This window comes from Haliotis cracherodii, unplaced genomic scaffold (genome assembly GCF_022045235.1).
Source record: "Haliotis cracherodii isolate W230 unplaced genomic scaffold, xgHalCrac1.p SCAF_5, whole genome shotgun sequence".
Classification (NCBI taxonomy): Eukaryota; Metazoa; Mollusca; class Gastropoda; order Lepetellida; family Haliotidae; genus Haliotis; species Haliotis cracherodii.
Window position 1 is genome coordinate 532,631 of NW_027266308.1, and position 8,204 is coordinate 540,834.

An 8,204-nucleotide genomic window follows, 5' to 3' on the forward strand; every position below is an offset into this window, starting at 1 on the left:
CGTTACACAATGAAAGCTCACGGAACTAGGATAGTTTACAGCCCGATACGAAACACAAATTGTAAATACTTCCTATTTGTGTGGCTCCACGTGACAGTCATTTAAATGCGTATCTGAATTTTGATGAGTGTGCAAAATTGCTAAAGAATTACACATGCATATTTTAAAGATGACACATGATTACATTTTCAGATTAGACAGCGCTTGTTGTACTTGGAATGACAGCTACAGGTAACATGTGGATGCAAGTTGCTGCTTCGCAGGTCTTTGATTGACAGAAGGTCACTACTGAAATATTTCCGGTTCTAAATACCAATGCTATGACTCACAACTGACCGCGCCGGCGTTGTCCGGTTAAGTTGGTCCGTGTATTGAAAAAGTCCTTATTGTCCGGCGATTAGCTGGGTTAGTCACCGCGCGACAGGTGAGGAGGGGCGTGTCGAAGCGTGAGTCATGGCGCGGCGTCTTTTCCCCATGGTGTAGTCACGGCACTGTCAGCTTGGCCGTGATAAAAGTCTGCGGTATGTGCAGCGTGTGCAGACTGGAATGTGTGGTCTTTTTAATGTGATCACTTAGTCACCGATCTCCAGCATATCACACTTGAATAGTGACTTCATTAGCAATAGCGGTGTGTCGGTAAATGGCAATAAAACGATACATTATTATTTTACATTCACAAACCACGCCTTCAATATATTTGTTCGGGTTCGCGTGCGCGCATGTGGTAAAGACCTTAAAAAACGTTTCTCCTATATCAAAATGCTTGTATATTTTACAAGTACTCTGACACAAAAGTTCAAATCCTTTGCTATACCAATGCTTATATGTCGACGAGTTAAACACAAAGTCTTTCATCTGTATCAAATGTTGGTATTTTGTTCAAAGATGGACGCACACCCACCGCACACCAAAATATAATAAAACAGAATAAATAAAAAAATAACTAAAAGGTACAGAAATGATAAAAATTGATCAAAAGAAAATAATAGGGAACCTGACTTGTATAAACATACACACAACATATTGCAAGGAAAAGTTGTGAAATGCGCGTCCCTTAACGTGGAGTCGTGACTCACGAGTGTTATATATGCATTGATGTTCCCCACATATTTGTGAGTCACACATTATGCAGATGCGACCTACCAACTTTTAAACTTTCTGATATTCTCTCGCAGAAAATCTGCTGACGGAAATTCTACAGTAGTTTCAAAATAGTGACGCGATTCGCTGAACTAAACCATTTTTTCCCTTTTTAAAAAACAAAACAAATTGTTGATGGCAAAACATCAGTTATTGATGTTAGTTACATCACGAGAAAATCTATGCACTTTTTGTCGTCACGTAAGGGTGTCTTCGAACATATTCTGTATAATGATCCTTTAAGCCTAAAACTCTTTTATACCTCAGTTGCGATATTCCATAAGTTCATATCAACATCTGTCTAGAATTTTATTTTGTAAAATCAGTCCATATGTCCTCAGGTGTGGCACATATTCAGAGTAAGTGATTTAAATTTTTAGCGTTCAGAGAAAATCTTAATATCTGGACTCACTACAGCGTATTTAGAGTAACATTTACTCTCTGAAATCTTATATTACACAGTATCCTTCTTGACTCTAAAAATAAAAAGCTTGAGCTGGCTAGACTTGCTTTTGTATGCATTTCTAGATTATTATTTTTTCATAAAATAAATATATTCCACGGTCATGGTGCAGGACTTCAGCGTATTCATTAACATGACTAATATCGACAGTTTGTGCTCATATACTGTTTCAAGATTAACGGGCACTATGTATGTTAATGAGACGAGAGTCTAGGTATACGGCTACATATTCTGTTAGCTGCAGCACAAGATGGCGCTCATTCGCCTGCCAACATCAATCCACGATCCCGGCGACGGATAAAAGAGGCACTTGGAGTGTCAATTGACAGCCCTACATATTTTCATTCAAGTTGTTCAAAACACACTTGGCATTTCAGCTAACTCATTTCGAAAAAAATGTTGATCAATTGCAGTTAATGATTGATCTAATTACAATAATCTCCGTATCAGATAGGATAGTAATTATACCGTCTAGACGTAGACGGGAAACAGACACTAGACCCGGGGGCGCGACCCTCTTTCAGTTGGCGTCGACGGTGCCACACCCACAGACTGGTACTAGACTGGCAACATTGTTTCTAGACGTATTGCCGCAGACAGCACTGAGGATGTAAGTACTGTTATTTTATGCCGCACTTCATTGCCGATAGAAACAATCTACTTAACGAATGTTTTATATTAGTCATAAAGGGATGCGGTAACCGAGGGTTGGAAGTGAGTTAGTGCATGAGTATAGTTTTACGCCACTTTTAGACAAAGCGGTCGAATGCGATGGGGGTCTCTCAGGCAAAACAGGACCAGAAGAAAATAAGGACCGCTCGAATGAACTAGGCAGAGTGGCGCCCCCTTGGGCGACAAAGGATCCGCAGACAACCGATGCCATTATGATATGGTGCGTCGGCGCCAGAGCCGTTCACTGAGTTACACCAAAGCGGCGCCCTGCGGTACATGTGATCTTTATTCGTAAGTATTCGTAAATCATTAACGTAAGTGATAACCTAAATTGACTCGGTTCAATCAAAGATAAATAAATAACCGCACGTACTGTCAACTGGGCCCGTTACACATGGCGACCTCAGGGCAACGTAATCGCAGCGGTGAGATCGCTAAAGGCAAGCGGCACGGGTTTCTCAGGTAAACGTCGTGCTTAATGGCGACACGTAATACGTGCTCTCTCTCTCTCTCTCTCTCTCTCTCTCTCTCTCTCTCTCTCTCTCTCTCTCTCTCTCTCTCTCTCTCTCTCTCTCTCTCTCTCGTCGAAATATGTTTGCGTTCACCCAGCAGTGTACCCGATCGGATGAGATGATAATGTTACTGTTAACTTTCTTGCGCCTCATTTGGCAGTTTGCGTCGTATAATCCCCAGGGAGTTGAGAAATAATTCTAAGTGCAAACTGATAAAAGTCCGAGACAATAATGTAGCGACATGGCATTGACTTGATGAACGGAATCTGGCGCATAACAAATGGAACCTCTATATTCCAGTTCACTGTGTCGTTCGGATTAGTGAGGTTTCTGTGTGGTATGAATGGCATCTGTCCCCCCGTGTGGTCCCGCTGTGCGGACGGCACCAGCCACACGTGTACTCTGGGGCAGGTTGACAGAGAGCAAATCGATGTCTAAATGTGTACCACAATCAATACACGCTGTCATTTTCGGGGAAGTGTACGTCAAACGCGGATTAGCGACTCTCTAGCGTTAAATATGCAACAGTAGACAATGAACAAACGGCATGGCTCGTCGTCAGACCATGAAATGTACAAGAGTTTGAAATATACATGGCTCTTGATCGACATGCACGTATCTAATCCATTTTGAGGTTTGGTTAGACGTGACGCTTGTTGGCTATCCAGCCACTCGTGTTGTTCAAACAAGTACAATATCATTACTATTAACGTTGCAAATAACAGAGCACTGTTGGAAATAATTATGACAACACATCGTACAGGAATGATTTTTATTGGGTTTAATGCACCGTTAATCTACTGTTTAGAGTCCAGTAATTTCGGGTAGGCCCAGTTCTTGTAACCTCTGCTCGTAGTAGGACTGGGTTTGAGTCCCAACATGGCTAATATGTGACAGGGGGCGCGTGATATGTCAAACCCGTACTGTTTGTTTGACTGTTTGATTGTTTGTTTGTGTGTGTGTGTGTTAAATGCTGCTCTCAGCAATATTCCAGCTATATGACGGCGGCCTGAAAATAATCGAGTCTGGATCAGACAATCCAGTGATTGACACCATGAGCATCGATCCTCGCAATTGGGATACGATGAAATGCATCAACCAAGTCAGCGAGCCTGGCTGATCCCGTTAGTCGCCCCTTACAATGCGTGGCTGCTACGGTGAAAACCCATTCTGACCCGAACTTTCACGGCGTAATGGTGCTCGGCACGTGGTTACCATTGCAAAAATATAATTCATGGAAATATATAAAAATTAATAAACATATAAATGATGATTAAAAGCAAAAAAAGAAAACGACCGAATTTAAACAGACCAATAATACAACCCGACGATCCCTCGTAAGATAACAATACGCGTGACAAGCACAATCTCTGAGATTTTCCTTATTCCGTAAATCCTAAAATTCCTAGAATATTGACAGTACAAAGCTAATAGACACGTCGTGATATATGTCACAACTGTTATCGACATTCGTCCATTTCACCCGTGCTCGTTAATGACTAAATACATATATCTACATACATGCGCTGTGTGCATTACAACATCAATATCACCACCTGCAGTGCAGGTATGTAAGGTATGCAGGTGTCGATGCACACCATGTGTTGCGAGTGACTTGTCTGGCGGGATGGCGACACGAGTGTACATGCACTACACACACAACAGCTGACCACGGGCTTCAGACAGACACAATTAACACCGACTCGATTTAAATAATACAAAACAACGTAAATATATTAATGCACGATTTTTCAGTTTCATCAAATTCATTCATTCGTCTATTTGATATATTATATTTTCTATCAGTCAATGAAAGTCGGGATTTCCAACAAGCAGTGTGACGTGTTCGAGGAAAATCCTGAATCACATTATCGATTTTTACGCTTAGATCTACTGAACAAACTTCGCTGTACTGCTGAATTTTCTGGAATTTGATACTTTTGAGGATAATCGAGTGTAATTTGAGTCCTGGTTCAGCGTCTAAGGTTGTAAAGATGACAGCAGTCCCGTCTGGTAAATAACACCATCTGATTGTAGCGACACGATTGTGTTGTTATATTTCTCGGTGTGTCAGCAACTTGATAATGTACATGAAATTGGCATTACTCGTATAGCGAGGCTTTCTTTATTACCATTACGCACTGGTGGAGCAAACGAGATTCATGTCAGAAATGAAATATGACAAATGTGTTGAGAGGAAATGACTGGGGTCACATGACATGAGGGATGCTGCAGCTATAGGAATGGGGATGGAGACAAGCATCTTCGTGGATCATGTCCCCGGCACCGGTATTGTTTGTCGTTTGCTATCAAATAGTAACACTGGATGGAGTCGTCAGTCTGTCAATATCTTGTCACCATGCCCAGATGGCGTCGGGTGGTCAGGCTCGCTGACTTAGTTGATGCATGTCACGGTATTCGTATTGTATTGATCGATGCTCAAAATGTCAATCACTGAATTGTCTGGTCCAGACTCGATTATTTACAGACCACCGTTAAAAAGCTGGAATATTGCTGAGTGCGGCGTTAAACAACAAACTAGCAGACAAATAAAACAAATCTGTGTCGAACAATGTACGCTGACGATGGAAGTACAGTCGTATGCAGATAGTATGTGTCAGATTGTCAACTGGTCAGATTGTTTTCTACGAAGATAGTCGCGCGACAGTCATTATACATTAACCGTTATAATTTAGACCAGGACTTATTCGTCTTTGACCGAGATATAACTACCTGAAATGTAAAACACCCCTTGGCACCCCCCGCACCGCACCGTAGACTACGTCTAGTCTCTGAACGGGATATATTTGATGTTTGTTTTGTTTGTTTGTTTGTTGTTTAACGCCGCACTCAGCAATATTCCAGCTATATGACGGCGGTCTGTAAATAACCGAGTCTGGACCAGGCAATCCAGTGATTGACATCATGAGCATGGATCCATGCAATTGGGATACCATGACATGCATCAACCAAGTCAGCGAGCCTGACCACCCTATCCCGTTAGCTGTCTCTTACGACAAGCATAGTCGCCTTTTATAAGGCATGAATTGTTCAGATTGCGTCCAGATATTGCCGAATGCGAACCGTCTTTGTCTGTTCACTGTCCGGTCACTGTCTGATCTCTGTCGGATCGCATTCGGGGGAATCGGGTTGGTTGGTTGGTTTGTTGTTTAACGCCGCACTCAGCAATATTCCAGGTATATGACGGCGGTCTGTAAATAATCGAGTCTGGACCAGACAATCCAGTGATTGACATCATGAGCAACGATCCACGCAATTGGGATCGGTGACATGTATCAACCAAGTCAGCGAGCCTGACCACCCGATCCCGTTAGTCGCCTTTTACGACAAGCATAGTCACCTTTTGCGGCAAGCAAGGGTGGCTGAAGACCTATTCTACCCCGGAATCTTCACGGTTCGGGAGAATCGGGACGCTGTCGGGACAGATTCGGTCGTTTTTTACCATGCGGAAGATACAAATCGGATCAGATTCGGATTGAGAACGAGAGAATCGGGACGAATTCGGCTGGAAACGGCTGAATAGGGACGCTTCCTGAACAATATCTGATTGTTTGTGAATTTTCCGCCAGGAATCACAGGATCTTGATCAAACTTTTGACAAATATTAATCGGGAATGGTCCTATCAAGAACGGCAGTAACATTTCTGAATTTGTGACTGAGCCCACATGGGCTATTCTATACACTGAACGTTAACGTTACTATTTTTTTACATCACACTGTGTGTTCTTTAGTCGGCCCAGCATTGCGTCGAGTTGGTTGTTAAGAATATGTACGTGCCCTGGGAGATGCAATTCATAACACGAGTGACCAAAAAGCGTGGTGCACGCGCGAAAGGCACAGGTAACATATTTCACGTGCATCACGCAGGGTCGACTCACAGTTTAGCATGGACTTCTTGAGTAAACACGGTTCACAAACAATGTTATTTATGCATGTCAGGTGCCAGCGCGCTTTGAGTGACTTTTGGCCATGGTTTGAATAGGCCAGACCACTGGGTCACTTAAACTGGGTCAAACCTCTGCATGGTTGTCACGGCTTTTTGAACACGGCCCGGCACACCAGCTGGGTGTGGTCCTGACTGTCAGATCTCTCCCTGGGGCTGGGCGATAAGTGAGATCTCCTGCTGGAATCTGACCACTCAGGCAGGTTGGATGGGAACAGACTCTATTTCACAATAACAAAATGTGATGGATATCTGGTAGCATCCTAAACAACGAAAGAAACTATTTTTTTAATAAAATTGATATATTGTTTTTAAGAATTTGGGATGTATATGCGAGACTCAGATATACACCTCATGTGTGGCCGGAATAATCAGGTGTGGCAATAACAGGGTCCTTGTTGGACAGAGACTGACGTGCTCGGAATAATCAGGTGAGTCAAAAACGGGGTCCTTGTTGGACAACTGCTGACGCGGTCGGAATAATCAGGGTTGTTAATAACGTGGTCCTTGTTGGACAGAGGCTGACGTGGTCGGAATAATCAGGTTTGTCAATAGCAGGGTCCTTGTTGGACAGAGGCTGACGTGGTCGGTATAATCAGGTGTGTCAATAGCGTGGTCCTTGTTTGACAAAGGCTACTGACGTGGTCGGAATAATCAGCAATAGCGGGATGGCCGTAGTCTGGGTTTTGGGGGGTCTTGTATGAAAGAATTAAGATACACAATCCGTTGACGAAGGACACAAGGTTTTTAGGCATAACTGATACTTATTGACGAAACACGAACGTCGATTAAATTTAAAGATCTATATTGAACGCTATATCAATCGATCCCGTTAGATAAGAACTGATATTTCGAGTCTACCGAGCTCTCAGTGTACGGATAAAGCGAGATATTTACTAACACTAATCCAGTTGCAATCGACGAGCAGTTCATTAACATCTCAAGTAGCGAAGTTTGAAGCCAACTAGCTCATATTAAGACCCATGAGGGTCGTTTGATTATTTCTTGGTGATATTGTTTAATAAAGCATGACCAAAATATGAATTTCGATTAACACGCGAGTTAAGCGTTAAAGATACAAAATATTTAATGACTACAATACCCACCGGTAAACCTGTCCACAAAGAAATCGATTTGTACAAGAGTTAGTAGGTAGCGTTATTTAAAGAAACCATGTCGAAGCGCAATTTCCTCACGCACTTTTTTCCTTTTACACCAGTACCATATATGGAGTCTTGCAAGAGTTTAATGCGCCCACGATACATCATTATTAATATTTAGCGAGAGACACACACGACGACAGCGCAATTTGATAATGCCCGTCTTGTAGCCTTGACACCAGACAAGCCGCTCCGTCGCTCGGAGAGGGGATTCCCCTGCTGCGCTATTTATAGTGATTAGTAATAAGTATGGTCGCTGCGGTCTGGTTTCTACGTTCAGGTGGGCTGCGCA